Source organism: Ranitomeya imitator, chromosome 5 (assembly GCF_032444005.1).
Source record: "Ranitomeya imitator isolate aRanImi1 chromosome 5, aRanImi1.pri, whole genome shotgun sequence".
Lineage (NCBI taxonomy): Eukaryota > Metazoa > Chordata > Amphibia > Anura > Dendrobatidae > Ranitomeya > Ranitomeya imitator.
In genome coordinates this window covers 628330732-628348065 of record NC_091286.1, presented here as the reverse complement: position 1 = coordinate 628348065, position 17334 = coordinate 628330732, and positions in this window count along the sequence as shown.

Genomic DNA, 17334 nt, shown 5'->3' with positions numbered 1-17334 from the left:
CATGGGCAGCAGTGTATGGTCAGTGGAAGTCTAGTGGAAGGAGTGACCGCAGACAGGCTTCCAAGGCCTAACATAACAAACTTGGGCTGGCTGTAGGCACTTTTAAATTGGTTCCAGGGGTACACGGGCAGCAGTGGTCTGGTCAGTGGAAGTCTAGTGGAAGGAGTGACCGCAGACAGGCTTCGAAGGCCTAACATAACAAACTTGGGCTGGCTGTAGGCACTTTTAAATTGGTTCCAGGGGTACATGGGCAGCAGTGGTCTGGTCAGTGGAAGTCTAGTGGAAGGAGTGACCGCAGACAGGCTTCCAAGGCCTAACATAACAAAATTGGGCTGGCTGTAGGCACTTTAAATTGGTTCCAGGGGTACATGGGCAGCAGTGTATGGTCAGTGGAAGTCTAGTGGAAGGAGTGACGGCAGACAGTCTTCGAAGGCCTAACATAACAAAATTGGGCTGACTATAGGCACTTTTAAATTGGTTCCAGGGTAACACGGCCAGCAGTGGCCTGGTCAGTGTAGTAGTTGTAGAAAGAAGGGACCGCAGACAGGCTTCGAAGGCCTAACATAACAAAAATGTCAAAACAATGGTATTGTCAGTGCCAGGCATTGAAGGATGTCAGCGCCTAGACTACACATTGGTGAAGCTGTGAGAGATAATTTTGCTAGTGGTAGAGCACTGTTTGAGCTGGGGGGGGAACTGGCTTGTGGCCGGCGGTACAGGCACAGGGCCCTTCATATTACAACGGTGTGTCTGACGTTGGGTGCGCACCACCACCGCCAGAGACACTTTATTGTACTATGAGGGACCCAGTGGCAGTGCCGTCGACCAAAAGCGGCCACACCCACCTCTTCAGACAAACAGCACTCTCAAGGGTCCAAGCGCAAAGTGGCGATAGCACGGCCCCGTGTGGGGAGTTTGGCCATTTCGTGAGGTGGAAACATGTCGTATGCTGGACAATCAGGTGAAGAAAATTACGAGATTGGAAAAGTCATTCAGAATAGTCCACAGGCAAGACCTTTTCATAGGAAAGCTAGGTGTCAGCCGGGCAGGGTGGGGCAAAAGATTTTGAAATCCAGTTGTGGTTCATTTTAATGAAGGTTAGATCATCTACATTTTGGGTAGCCAGACGAGTCCTTTTTTCTGTTAGTATTGAACCTGCAGCACTGAATACTCTTTCTGATAGGACACTAGCTGCCGGGCAAGCAAGCTCCTGCAATTCATATTCTGCCAATTCTGGCCAGGTGTCTAATTTGGATGCCCAGTAATCAAATGGGAATGACGGTTGAGGGAGAACGTCGATAAGGGATGAAAAATAGTTTGTAACCATACTGGACAAATGTTGTCTCCTGTCACTTTGAATTGATGCTGCAGTACCTGTCCTGTCTGCGGTCATAGAAAAATCACTCCACAACCTGGTCAGAAAACCCCTCTGGCCAACGCCACTTCTGATTTCTGCCCCTCTAACACCTCTGGTCTGCTGGCCCCTGGAGCTCGTGTGAGAACGATCACGGGCGCTGTGTGCAGGGAATGCCAGAAGCAAACGGTCAACAAGAGTTGATTGTTTTGTTGCTAATATTAGTTCCAAGTTCTCATGTGGCATAATATTTTGCAATTTGCCTTTATAGCGAGGATCAAGGAGGCAGGCCAACCAGTAATCGTCATCGTTCATCATTTTTGTAATGCGTGTGTCCCTTTTGAGGATACGCAAGGCATAATCCGCCATGTGGGCCAAAGTTCCCGTTGTCAAATCTGCGGTTGTGCTTGGTTGAGGGGCAGTTGCAGGCAAATCTACGTCACTTGTGTCCCTCAAAAAACCAGAACCCGGCCTTGCCACGCCACCAATTTCCCGTGCCCCCGGGAAAGCTTCCTCATTAAAAATATACTCATCCCCATCATCCTCCTCATCCTCCACCTCCTCTTCGCCCGGTACCTCGTCATGTACACTGCCCTGACCAGACAATCGCTGACTGTCATCAAGGCTTTCCTCTTCCTCTGGTGCAGACGCCTGATCCTTTATGTGCGTCAAACTTTGCATCAGCAGACGCATTAGGGGGATGCTCATGCTTATTATGGCGTTGTCTGCACTAACCAGCCGTGTGCATTCCTCAAAACACTGAAGGACTTGACACATGTCTTGAATCTTCGACCACTGCACACCTGACAACTCCATGTCTGCCATCCTACTGCCTGCCCGTGTATGTGTATCCTCCCACAAAAACATAACAGCCCGCCTCTGTTCGCACAGTCTCTGAAGCATGTGCAGTGTTGAGTTCCACCTTGTTGCAACGTCTATGATTAGGCGATGCTGGGGAAGGTTCAAAGAACGCTGATAGGTCTGCATACGGCTGGAGTGTACAGGCGAACGGCGGATATGTGCGCAAAGTCCACGCACTTTGAGGAGCAGGTCGGATAACCCCGGATAACTTTTCAGGAAGCACTGCACCACCAGGTTTAAGGTGTGAGCCAGGCAAGGAATGTGTTTCAGTTGGGAAAGGGAGATGGCAGCCATGAAATTCCTTCCGTTATCATTCACTACCTTGCCTGCCTCAAGATCTACAGTGCCCAGCCACGACTGCGTTTCTTGCTGCAAGAACTCGGACAGAACTTCCGCGGTGTGTCTATTGTCGCCCAAACACTTCATAGCCAATACAGCCTGCTGACGTATGCCAGTAGCTGCCCCATAATGGGAGACCTGGTGTGCAACAGTGGCAGGTGCGGATGGAGTGTTTGTGCGACTGCGGTCTGTGGACGAGCTCTTGCTTCTGCAGGAGGACGAGGAGGAGGAGGAGGAGGAGGGGGTGCGAACGGCTACAGACAACTGTTTACTAGACCGTGGGCTAGGCAGAACTGTCCCAAACTTGCTGTCCCCTGTGGACCCTGAATCCACCACATTTACCCAGTGTGCCGTGATGGACACGTAACGTCCCTGGCCATGCCTACTGGTCCATGCATCTGTTGTCAGGTGCACCTTTGTGCTCACAGATTGCCTGAGTGCATGGACGATGCGCTCTTTAACATGCTGGTGGAGGGCTGGGATGGCTTTTCTGGAAAAAAAGTGTCGACTGGGTAGCTCGTAGCGTGGTACAGCGTAGTCCATCAGGGCTTTGAAAGCTTCGCTTTCAACTAACCGGTAGGGCATCATCTCTAACGAGATTAGTCTAGCTATGTGGGCGTTCAAACCCTGTGTACGCGGATGCGAGGCTAAGTACTTCCTTTTTCTAACCATAGTCTCATGTAGGGTGAGCTGGACTGGAGAGATGGAGATCGTGGAACTAGCGGGGGTGCCGGTGGACATGGCAGACTGAGAGACGGTGGGAGATGGTATTGTTGCCGCCGGTGCCCTAGATGCAGTGTTTCCTACTACGAAACTGGTGATTCACTGACACTGACTGCTTTGGCCTGGCAAAGATACCTGCACAGATACAGCAGGTGGTGCGCTAAATGGTGGTCCTACACTGCCGGAAGGGATGTTGCGTTGATGACTAGCTTCATTGGCCGAGGGTGCAACAACCTTAAGGGACGTTTGGTAGTTAGTCCAAGCTTTCAAATGCATGGTGGTTAAATGTCTATGCATGCAACTAGTATTGAGACTTTTCAGATTCTGACCTCTGCTTAAGGAAGTAGAACATTTTTGACAGATGACTTTGCGCTGATCAATTGGATGTTGTTTAAAAAAATGCCAGACTGCACTCTTTCTAGCATCGGATACCTTTTCAGGCATTGCAGACTGAGCTTTAACCGGATGGCCACGCTGTCCTCCACCAGGTTTTGGCTTTGCCACGCGTTTTGGGCAAGATACGGGCCCGGCAGATGGAACCTGTGGCGATGTTGATGCCTGCTGCGGCCCCTCCTCCTCCTCTGCTTCAGAACTGCTGCCGCCTGCACCCTGTTCCCCCAATGGCTGCCAATCGGGGTCAAGAACTGGGTCATCTAATAACTCTTCTTGTACCTCCTGCGCAACTTCGTCTGTGTCACCGTGTCGTTCGGTGGTATAGCGTTCGTGATGGGGCAACATAGTCTCATCAGGGTCTGATTCTTGATCAGCACCCTGCGAGGGCAATGTTGTGGTCTGAGTCAAAGGACCAGCATAGTAGTCTGGCTGTGGCTGTGCGTCAGTGCACTCCATGTCAGATTCAATTTGTAATGGGCATGGACTGTTAACTGCTTCACTTTCTAAGCCAGGGACGGTATGTGTAAAGAGCTCCATGGAGTAACCCGTTGTGTCGCCTGCTGCATTCTTCTCTGTTGTTGTTTTTGCTGAAGAGGACAAGGAAGTGACTTGTCCCTGACCGTGAACATCCACTAACGACGCGCTGCTTTTACTTTTACCAGTTTCACGAGAGGAGGCAAAAGAGCTAGAGGCTGAGTCAGCAAGATAAGCCAAAACTTGCTCTTGCTGCTCCGGCTTTAAAAGCGGTTTTCCTAATCCCAGAAAAGGGAGCGTTCGAGGCCTTGTGTAGCCGGACGACGAACCTGGCTCCACAGCTCCAGACTTAGGTGCAATATTTTTTTCCCCACGACCACCTGATGCTCCACCACTACCACTACCCTCATTACCAGCTGACAATGAACGCCCCCGGCCACGACCTCTTCCACTAGACTTCCTCATTGTTTTAAAAACGTAACCAAACTAACGTTATTTGTTGCAGTCACACAACTTACACGGTGAGCTATAACTTCAGTATGATTTAGCTACCCCTTTACAGGTTGGTGAGACCACAGCGAAAATCAGGCCCAATGTTACACACTCTTTTTTTGGTGGCTGCAAATTAGAGAGATGCCCCACACGCAGGACTGTCACTGAAGCACAAATGTTAATATTAATGTCACACTATTATTTTTTTTTTATTTTTATTTTTTTCAGGAACACTTTAGAAACCCCCCCAAAAAAAAAACATTGATTTTTGCAGGGAGAATTTAGAAAACAAATGTAACAAACTATATGCTTTCTATGGGCCACTGAGTGAGAGATGACGCACACAGGAATCAGGAGTGGCACACAAGCCCAGAGGCCAATATTTTTCTACCAATGATTGATGGAGTTATTTTCTCTGGTAGATTTTGGAACCCAAATCAAGGAAAAAAAATATAGGCTTTCTATGGACCACAATTGGAGAGAGAGAGAGAGAGAGAGATGGCACACCCAGGAGTCAAGACTGGCACACAAGCAGAAAGGCCAATATTAATCTCCCACTGTTTTTTTTTTTTTTTTTTTTTTTTTTCAGGGAGACTTTAGAAAAAAAAATAATAAAAAAAATATGATTTTATCAGGAAGAATTTAGAAACCAAATAAAATAAAATGATTTTTTCAGGGAGAATTTATAAAACAAATAAAACCAAAAATAGGCGTTCTATGGCCCACTGACTGAGAGATGACGCACACAGGAATCAGGAGTGGCACACAAGCCCAGAGGCCAATATTTTTCTACCAATGATTGATGGAGTTATTTTCTCTGGTAGATTTTGGAACCCAAATCAAGGAAAAAAAATATAGGCTTTCTATGGACCACAATTGGAGAGAGAGAGAGAGAGAGAGAGAGAGAGAGAGAGATGGCACACCCAGGAGTCAAGACTGGCACACAAGCAGAAAGGCCAATATTAATCTCCCACTGTTTTTTTTGGTTGATTTTTTTTTTTTTTTTTCAGGGAGACTTTAGAAAAAAAAATAATAAAAAAAATATGATTTTATCAGGAAGAATTTAGAAACCAAATAAAATAAAATGATTTTTTCAGGGAGAATTTATAAAACAAATAAAACCAAAAATAGGCGTTCTATGGCCCACTGACTGAGAGATGACGCACACAGGAATCAGGAGTGGCACACAAGCCCAGAGGCCAATATTTTTCTACCAATGATTGATGGAGTTATTTTCTCTGGTAGATTTTGGAACCCAAATCAAGGAAAAAAAATATAGGCTTTCTATGGACCACAATTGGAGAGAGAGAGAGAGAGAGAGAGAGAGATGGCACACCCAGGAGTCAAGACTGGCACACAAGCAGAAAGGCCAATATTAATCTCCCACTGTTTTTTTTGGTTGTTTTTTTTTTTTTTTTCAGGGAGACTTTAGAAAAAAAAATAATAAAAAAAATATGATTTTATCAGGAAGAATTTAGAAACCAAATAAAATAAAATGATTTTTTCAGGGAGAATTTATAAAACAAATAAAACCAAAAATAGGCGTTCTATGGCCCACTGACTGAGAGATGACGCACCCAGGAGTCAAGACTGGCACACAAGCAGAAAGGCCAATATTAATCTCCCACTGTTTTTTTTTTTTTTTTTTTTTTTTTCAGGGAGACTTTAGAAAAAAAAATAATAAAAAAAATATGATTTTATCAGGAAGAATTTAGAAACCAAATAAAATAAAATGATTTTTTCAGGGAGAATTTATAAAACAAATAAAACCAAAAATAGGCGTTCTATGGCCCACTGAGTGAGAGATGACGCACACAGGAATCAGGAGTGGCACACAAGCCCAGAGGCCAATATTTTTCTACCAATGATTGATGGAGTTATTTTCTCTGGTAGATTTTGGAACCCAAATCAAGGAAAAAAAATATAGGCTTTCTATGGACCACAATTGGAGAGAGAGAGAGAGAGAGAGAGAGAGAGAGAGAGAGATGGCACACCCAGGAGTCAAGACTGGCACACAAGCAGAAAGGCCAATATTAATCTCCCACTGTTTTTTTTGGTTGATTTTTTTTTTTTTTTTTCAGGGAGACTTTAGAAAAAAAAATAATAAAAAAAATATGATTTTATCAGGAAGAATTTAGAAACCAAATAAAATAAAATGATTTTTTCAGGGAGAATTTATAAAACAAATAAAACCAAAAATAGGCGTTCTATGGCCCACTGACTGAGAGATGACGCACACAGGAATCAGGAGTGGCACACAAGCCCAGAGGCCAATATTTTTCTACCAATGAATGATGGAGTTATTTTCTCTGGTAGATTTTGGAACCAAAATCAAGGAAAAAAAATATAGGCTTTCTATGGACCACAATTGGAGAGAGAGAGAGAGAGAGAGAGAGAGAGAGATGGCACACCCAGGAGTCAAGACTGGCACACAAGCAGAAAGGCCAATATTAATCTCCCACTGTTTTTTTTGGTTGTTTTTTTTTTTTTTTTTTCAGGGAGACTTTAGAAAAAAAAATAATAAAAAAAATATGATTTTATCAGGAAGAATTTAGAAACCAAATAAAATAAAATGATTTTTTCAGGGAGAATTTATAAAACAAATAAAACCAAAAATAGGCGTTCTATGGCCCACTGACTGAGAGATGACGCACCCAGGAGTCAAGACTGGCACACAAGCAGAAAGGCCAATATTAATCTCCCACTGTTTTTTTTTTTTTTTTCAGGGAGACTTTAGAAAAAAAAATAATAAAAAAAATATGATTTTGTCAGGAAGAATTTAGAAACCAAATAAAATAAAATGATTTTTTCAGGGAGAATTTAGAAAACAAATAAAACCAAAAATAGGCGTTCTATGGCCCACTGACTAAGAGAGAGAGAGAGAGATGGAACGCTTAGTACTGGCACACAAGCCCAAAGGGCAATATTAATCTCCCTTTTTTTTTCCAGGGAGAATTTCTAAAACCCCCCCAAAAAAAAAAATAGGCTTTCTATGGCCCACTATTTGTGAGAGAGATGGGACGCTCAGGACTGGCACAGATGGCACGCTCAGGACTGGCACAGAAGCCCAGAGGCCAATATTAATCTCCCTTTTTTTCTGGGAGAATTTATAAAACCAAAAAAATATTTAAATAGGCTTTCTATGGCCCACTATTTGTGAGAGAGATGGCACGCTCAGGACTGGCACAGATGGCACGCTCACAACTGGCACACAAGCCCAGAGGCCAATATTAATCTCCCTTTTTTCAGGGAAAATTTATAAAACCAAAAAAAAAATTAAATAGGCTTTCTATGGCCCACTATTTGTGAGAGAGATGGCACGCTCAGGACTGGCACAGATGGCACGCTCACAACTGGCACACAAGCCCAGAGGCCAATATTAATCTCCCTTTTTTCAGGGAAAATTTATAAAACAAAAAAAAAAAATTAAATAGGCTTTCTATGGCCCACTATTTGTGAGAGAGATGGCACGCTCAGGACTGGCACAGATGGCACGCTCACAACTGGCACACAAGCCCAGAGGCCAATATTAATCTCCCTTTTTTTCAGGGAGAATTTATAAAACCAAAAAAAAAATTAAATAGGCTTTCTATGGCCCACTATTTGTGAGAGAGATGGCACGCTCAGGGCTGGCACAGATGGCACGCTCAGGACTGGCACACAAGCCCAGAGGCCAATATTAATCTCCCTTTTTTTCAGGGAGAATTTATAAAACCCCAAAAAAAATAAAATAGGCTTTCTATGGCCCACTATTTGTGAGAGAGATGGCACACTCAGGACTGGCACACAAGCCCAAAGGCCAATATTAATCTCCCACTGTATTTTTATCAGGGAGAATTTATACACCCCACAAAAAAAAATACAGAAAAATGAAAAGGCTTTCTATGGCCCACTATGTGAGAGAGATGGCACACACAGGGATGGCACTCTAGCAGAAATGCCAAATTGCCAATCTTAATCTCCCACCAAAAAAAAAAAAAAAAAAAACACAGGGAATGTCCTACAATTACTATCTCCCTGCCTGCAGTAATCTCAGCCAGGTATGGCAGGCAGCTACTATCTCCCTGCCTGCAGTAATCTCAGCCAGGTATGGCAGGCAGCAATAAGGAGTGGACTGATGCACAAATGAAATAAAAAGTGTGGACAAACAAAAAAGATAGCTGTGCAGAAAGGAAGGAACAAGAGGATTTGTGCTTTGAAAAAAGCAGTTGGTTTGCACAGCGGCGTACACACAGCAATGCAGCTATCAGGGAGCCTTCTAGGGCAGCCCAATGAGCTACAGCGCTGAGGGGAAAAAAAAAAAAAAAAAAACTTCCACTGTCCCTGCACACCGAGGGTGGTGTTGGACAGTGCAAATCGCTGCAGCACAAGCGGTTTTGTGGTTAATGGACCCTGCCTAACGCTATCCCTGCTTCTGACAAAGCGGCAGCAACCTCTCCCTAAGCTCAGATCAGCAGCAGTAAGATGGCGGTCGGCGGGAACGCCTCTTTATAGCCCCTGTGACGTCGCAGACAGCAAGCCAATCACTGCAATGCCCTTCTCTAAGATGGTGGGGACCAGGACCTATGTCATCACGCTGCCCACACTCTGCGTTTACCTTCATTGGCTGAGAAATGGCGCTTTTCGCGTCATTGAAACGCGACTTTGGCGCGAAAGTCGCGTACCGCATGGCCGACCCCGCACAGGGGTCGGATCGGGTTTCATGAAACCCCGACTTAGCCAAAAGTCGGCGACTTTTGAAAATGTTCGACCCGTTTCGCTCAACCCTAGCAAAACTTATTAGTTTCTAGTCAAGAGTCAGACTGGTCCACCAAGATACCAGAAGACCCACCAATAGCCACAGACTCAAAGTTTGGAGCGGACTTTGGAGCCACTCAATTGCCACTAAGGTCTATTTCTTATGGGATGAGGCACAAATAGTTAAAATAATTAGATATTATTAATCATCTTTCCTGGATTTTTTTAACAATAGGAACTGAGATTATTAGAAAAAAGTAGCATAAAAATGGCACGTTTGGTATAGATGGAGGGTGATCCATCAGAGTTGTTGATTCTTGTTGAGCTCAAAAATCCCATGAACAATGTTCTGACAAGTAGGAGAAACACTGCTAGAGAACACCGAGGAGCGCACTGCATGTTACTGATGTTGATGGGAGCTCCTCATCTTGTACTGTAAATTTATAAGATGGGGAACTCCTATCTTGCACATTTATGGCATATCCATACCTGTGGTCAAACAGGACATTGCGTTCCATACTCAGACTGTGAATGTCAGATATATTAAAATGGTGGTCCATAGATGGAGTTCAAGTTTATAGTCACCAGATGACCTGGCCTCCACAGTCACCAGACCTGAACCCAATCGAGATGGTTTGGGGTGAGCTGGACCACAGAGTGAAGGCAAAAGGGCCAACAAGTGCTAAGCATCTCTGGGAACTCCTTCGAGATTGTTGGAAGACCATTCCCAGTGACTACCTCTTGAAGATCATCAAGAGAATGCCAAGAGTGTGCAAAGCAGTCATCAAAGCAACAGGTGGCTACTTTGAAGAACCTAGAATATAAGACATATTTTCAGAGGTTTCACACTTTTTGTTAAGTATATAATTTCAAATGTGTTAATTCACAGCTTTGATGCCTTCAGTGTGAATTTACAATTTCATAGTCATGAAAATACAGAAAAATCTTTAAATGAGAAGGTGTGTCCAAACTTTTGGTCTGTACTGTACATGAGGTCACAGGCAGACTAGTTGTGCATGGCCTCACTCAGTACAAGTGTATTGAGCAAGGCTGAAGATGTCTAGTCTGAATGTGGCTGAAAGTATGCAAATGGCATACTTGTCGTTACATGACTGCCCTCTCCTGGCACCAGCACTGCAGAATCCTGACAGCATGCAATTTTCACACTGGGAGGACTCACAAGTCTGCAGTCACATGAAGTGACTGCAGACTTGATCCCCAAGCCTAGACAACCCCTCTAAGCAGGCCTACATCTCACCTTGAATTCACAGGTATATGGAGATGTATAGAATCTCTTAGAAGCCTATGGGTGCGCTATAACGATGCCACAGAGCATGGGGATAATATGTTGAAGTATAGGCATAATTACTGTATTAATTGTTTTGACGGCAAGCACATGTGTTTCTGAAAGCTCCATTATAGGGGCATTTTTAAATAACCCCTAATGTGCCTAAATATGAGATGAGAGGTTCTCCAACCATATGTGGTTATATAGTTTACATTGTGTATGTTTTACTGCACTATGTATATCGCTCTAGATCTTTCCCGAAACTTGAAATATGTTTATAGAAGTAGAAGTGCACTAAACATCTAAATAATGAAGTGTCTCTACTCTCTACCTCTGATACAACCTTTTTAGCCTCTGCTCACACACTCCAGGTAAACAGACAGGTGGCAGGGATAATTAGGAAACCTTCTTAAAATGCAAAGTCGGCACTTGATTCCAGAAATCACAGATGTTCCTGAGCTGTGGACTTAGTACACATCTGTTTTCCACCACTATGTTCCAAAAAAGCCGTATCCACCGAACTGATTGAAGCCTACATAATACACTCCTTAGGGAGGACGGCATGAAAAAACAGGTTGTATTAGTTAGTAAATCCTGTCCACTACTTTTCTGCAGCCGATACGAGATTTCCATATCATCAGTCTAATGCGATGCAAACCCTCAATTTTTCTTAATTGCAATTTAATCTCAAATGTAATTATTGATTCAGCAAGTCATTAGACCTATTGTTAAGATGGATCCTGGGGCCATCATTTGTCTTCAAGGTCAGATAATTAATTGTTTGACTTCCTGCTGTGACCAGGTAATGATTCAGTAATAATGAGACTCGTATATAAAAGCCAGTAGAGTCCAATAGTAGAGCAGTTGGCCATGGCGAGCATTCACAATTCATGTGTTCACCCTTAGGCAGAGAATGGGACTTTATTGCAGGGACCCCTGGGTAGAGTATACGGAGTAGCTGCTTGACAGAGGAGAGAATAAAAGAATAGTTGCTGGGTCTGAATCAGGAAGATGGGGACAATGACATAATCAGAACCAATAGGAAAGTCGAAGGGGTAGCCAAATTCAAGTCCAGGAAGACATGTAAGACTGAAAGAGTAGTCAAACATTCCTTAATTGGTCCACTGACAAGTTCCAGTGATTGACCTACTGTTAGGGCTAGTGGAACGCACCAAATAATAACACAGATGGAGTAAGGTGCGTTCGCAGCCCAGGGTCCACCGTGCAGAGATGGAACCTGCTGCCAAGTAATGACGGACTATATGGCGGTACAATATGAATACACACACAGGTTAACCTCACCCTGTGTGAAGGAAGCGAACCCTGTTGCGTCACAGGACCACGGTACCGCACCAAAAGCACAAGCAAGGAGTCTTAGAACTCAATCCCAAGACACAGGATTTGAGTACATATAGACCTCATGCGCTCGACACCGCTACTGAGGTGTCAGAGTGACTGAAATAATTATAATAAAGAAGCACGAGAGTGCATGCGGTGCCGCACTGGCAAACGCCACTAACCACCCAGGCTTAGGTCAGGAAAGCGCTGTGAAAGCGCACGGCGCCGCACTGGCGGTCACAGCAATTAGAGGCTGTAATGTGTGTAACGTGCTGATGGTTAAGTCGGGCGCTAGGTAGCAATCATCCACCTTCAGCGAGCAGTCATACAATAGGGAGGGGATTTTAAAGAACGACTTTCATCCATCGACATACATCCATCAACACACACACATTATTAAGACTATACCAGCGCATGGCCGTGTGGCCATGCGAGCCTTAAATAGTTGCAGCACATTTAGGACCTTCAGAGAAGGACCAATGGAGTTGCTGCAGTACCTGAGCATGTGACCCCAGATCTCCACTGAGAGATCTTGCCCTGGGCATGCTCAGAGTGCAAAACAGGACTTAGTCCTAGCACCTACAAGGACCTTCCAAGAAGGACCAATGAGCTAGCTGCAGTATCTGATCATGTGACCCTCGATCTCCACTGAGAGACCTCACTCTGGGCATGCTCAGAACGCGAAAAGCAGGACTTAATCCCAAAAGCGTCTGCTCGCCGCTGCCCAGCACTGATTACAATGGCAGAAGCAGGAAATGCAGCAGTAACTCTATTAACAGAGTGAGACTGAGCAAGACGCTGGGACAGACGTTTCCGCTGAGCAGACTCCACTGCGGCTGGAGAAGAATGGGAGACCGCAGCGGAGATGGTTTGAGATTCCCCCTGTGCAGAAGCGGGAACTCGACACCTAACACCTTCACTGATATTTAGGTCTTTGTACACCCCTAAAGCTAACTCTGTCTTCATTACTCTTCCCCATTAGTAAGGCTAGGTTCACATTGCGTTAGAGCAGTCCGTTCAATGCATACGTTAAACGGACTGCGCTGACGCAAGTACCGACTTTGCACAGCGCTAGCGCAGATGGAGCATCTGCTAGCTCCATCTGCGCTAGCGGTGATGGACCCGGAAACGATGCAGCCTGCGTCTCGGGTCCGTCACTCAATGTCGGAAGCATCGCTAGCGCACGCCCATTGTGGGCGTGCACTAGCGATGCGTCCGACTTTGCATTCAATGGCACCGTTAATGGACTACATTATGCCGCGGTGTAACGTAGTCTGTTAAACGGAGACACTGAACGCAATGTGAACCTAGCCTTAAACACGTTGCTTTTTGGGGGGCTTTTCTTCATCTTGTCTTGTTTTTTTTGTTTTTTCTTTTAAGCATGTCATTGCATGACCCTCTAATTCTTACACGTTTCTACGGAGGAGGGGCTAATATGCAATATTACTTGCTGTGTAACATTACCATAGGTAATGGTATTCGCTAAATATACTGAACCCGGTAACGCAGATAGACAAATGAACAGCCTTCAATGAAAAACAAGACCGCATTGCATTTTTTTAAATTAAAGTTGGAGTCAATGAGGAATGTAGGCAACTGTGTCATAAAATGCCAAACATTGGCGAACAATCATATGTTTGGCATGTAAATCAGAAATATGGCCAGAGAAAAATGTGATGTCCTGGAATAAAAGAGAGAAACACACCTGGATCGCATTGAAAACCTTTGGCATGACTGGAAAATTGCTGCTTGCCAATATGGTAGATCTCTATCAATAAGAAGAAAAAATCAGCGTCTAGACTTCATAGACAGGTTCCAAAGCAAACTCCAAATAAGAACTGCAGCTAAAGATAGAAGCTGAGGATAAATATGTTTTTGAAGATTCTGGATATATCTAAAGCAGGGAAATGAAAAATTTCCTCCCTGACGTCCTTTCCACTCTTAAAAAAAATGAAAAAAATTTTTTTTTTATTTCATCTGTAATTTTCTGAGTAATTCTAGTTGAGGAAGTGCTGATTGTAAGCCTTAAAGGGGGTTTTTAAGGACTTAATTTTAAAACTTCCGTTTGCCATAAAAGGGCATATAGAAAGGGGTTCTCGACATGCGAAAAAAAGTGCACCTTCAGAACTTCTGCTAACGGACGAGTGGTGATACTGGTCTCACATTGGCACAGTACTTCAGCATGGTTGTGTGCAATCAGCTTCATTGGTGACAACAGGTCAAACCAATGTCAATGCTGAGACAAAAGAAATAATTAGGGATACTATAAGACCTCAAATGGGTTTGTCTCACCTTAGGGTACCGTCACACAGTGCCATTTTGATCGCTACGACGGTACGATTCGTGACGTTCCAGCGATATCCATACGATATCGCTGTGTCTGACACGCAGCAGCGCTCAGGGATCCTGCTGAGAATCGTACGTCGTAGCAGATCGTTTGGAACATTCTTTCGTCGCTGGATCTCCCGTTGTCATCGCTGGATCGGTGTGTGTGACACCGATCTAGCGATGCGTTCGCTTGTAACCAGGGTAAACATCGGGTTACTAAACGCAGGACCGCGCTTAGTAACCCGATGTTTACCCTGGTTACCAGCGTAAATGTAAAAAAAAAAAACACTACATACTTACATTCCGTTGTCCGTCAGGTCCCTTGCCGTCTGCTTCCCGCACTGTGACTGCCGGCCGTAAAGTGAAAGCAGAGCACAGCGGTGACGTCACCGCTGTGCTGTGCTTTCAGTTTACGGCCGGCAGTCAGTGAGTGCGGGAAGAAGACGGCAAGGGACAGACACCGGAATGTAAGTATGTAGTGTTTGTTTTTTTTTACGCTGGTAACCAGGGTAAACATCGGGTTACTAAGCGCGGTCCTGCGCTTAGTAACCCGATGTTTACCCTGGTTACCCGGGGACCTCGGCATCGTTGGTCGCTGGAGAGCTGTCTGTGTGACAGCTCTCCAGCGACCACACTACGACTTACCAACGATCACGGCCAGGTCGTATCGCTGGTCGTGATCGTTGGTAAATCGTATAGTGTGACGGTACCCTTACACCTTTGAATATAAGGGGAAGATTATTCCAATATGTTCAGGTGGGAATCTTTTCATGGTGACTGGAGAAGTAGAAGTAGCATAGTTCGGAAAGTGCTTTGAATACTGCCGCTTGCTTTTTTGGGGGGTATCCACATGGACAGCTATCAATGGGGATCCTCATGGCCAGCACAAGGTGGAGGTTACGTTTATTAGATCCTGCTCTTTGGAACAGGTAATAAATGGACATCAATGGCATATACTTCCAATAGGATATATACAGGATATTTACAATGGAAAAATTAAAAAAAATCACTAGGGTTTTCTTTTGGGCTTATTTTTCTCCAGGCTCAATTAGTATGTGATTTTAATTATTTAATTCACTTATAATGTGTAGTTTTATTATTATTATTTTGCTATTTTGTGTTTACTCTATGCAATATTCCTTATTTCTCAAAATGTAATGAGAAAATGATATTAATCTCCAGTTTGTGCTCATTTCGAAGGTAAGGGCTAATCAGTTTAATAGTCCCATTTTTCATCTCAAATTAATCCTGTCACGGTGACTCACACTTTTTCATAAACCAAGCTCTAATCGCATTTTAACAGAAATGTATCTGTCAGTGTTGTTTAGTTCCGACAAGAAAGACTAATCCCAGGTTGTTGTTCTTGGCCAATGTGATGATGGAGAACCATAGGTCTGCTTCTCAGCTCAGCTTGGCATGTGAAAAAGGATGGCATGACCCACTGTATGGTTAGCTAAGTCACATCATAAAAACTGTCTCCGTTCTATGTGACCAAAATTGGGATTTCTTTCACATCAGTTGGGGGATTATATCATATTATGTTTTCAGATGCTTCATCTTTTAATATCATGCTGTTTTAGTTCCTAAAATATCTTGATAGCGGTAGATTACTTCAATAAAAAAAACCTTCTAAGGGTGGTTTCACACTTGCGTTTTTGTCTGCAGCGTTTTCTGCACAAAAAAACGCATGCGTTTTTTTCCTATATTTAACATTGAAAACGCATGCGTTTGTGTACGCTTTTGTTCGCGTTTTCAATCGCATGCGTTTTTTTACTGAATGCGTTCATTTTCAAAAATGCAACTTGTAGTATTTTTGAGAGGCGTTTTTTGGACACAAAAAAACGCATGCGTTTTCATGCATTTTTTGGGGGTCAAAAAACACATTGGAGTCAATGGGAACCCATGCGTTTTTTTGTGCATGCGTTTGCATGCGTTAAAAACGCATACGTTTTTATTTAAAAAAAACATAAAAACACTGATAAACCACCCCACACCATAAAATTGATAAAGGAATCCTACCCCTAACCCTAACCCTAACCCTAACCCTACCCCTAACCCTAACCCTAACCCTACTCCTAACCCTACCCCTAACCCTAACCCTAACCCTACCTCTAACCCTACCCCTAACCCTAACCCTACCCCTAACCCTACCCCTAACCCTAACCCTACCCCTAACCCTACTTCTAACCCTAACCCTACCCCTAACCCTAATCCATTTAAGGGTAGGGTTAGGGGTAGGGGTAGGGTTAGGGGTAAGGTTAGGGTTAGGGGTAGGGTTAGGGGTAGGGCTAGGGTTAGGGTTAGGGTTAGGGGTAGGGGTAGGGTTAGGGTTAGGATCCCTTTAGGGTTAGGGTTAGGATCCCTTTAGGGTTAGGGTTAGGATCCCTACCCCTAACCCTATCCCTAACCCTAGCTCTTTCTGTTTATAGTGGGTTTTTTACTTTATTTTGTTGATTGGCAGCTGTCACAAATTTATCTGCATGCGTTTAAAAAATGCAAACGCATGAAAAAACGCATGTAAACGAGTCAAAACACCGCATTTTTTTTACCACATGCAAAAACGCATGCGTCAAAAAACGCAGCATTTGCACGCGTTTACATGCGTTTTTTCACCATGCGGTTTTTTTTAAAAACGCATGCGTTTTGAAACGCAAGTGTGAAACCAGCCTAATCTCCCACATTACATTGTGATTGCAGGTAGCCACCACAAGTGGGAGTTTACTGCATGGTGTCACTCTTGAGTGTAAAGGATAAGAAGTATGCAGTGTGCTCCTGAGCTCCCTCTACTGGTGACTGTATGTGGTCAGGAAAAGAAACTGTCACTGCTGCCAAGATTTCTATAGACATGATTAAGTGTTACAGAATAAACATTCAGTAAATTGGATTACGTTAATCTACAGTGGGTCTGCTTTTTCTGTAACGTTTTGCTATAATGTTGCTCATGTTAACTCATGCTTTGTTCCCAATTCATATATATTGCCACATTCAATATTAATTTAGGCACTCT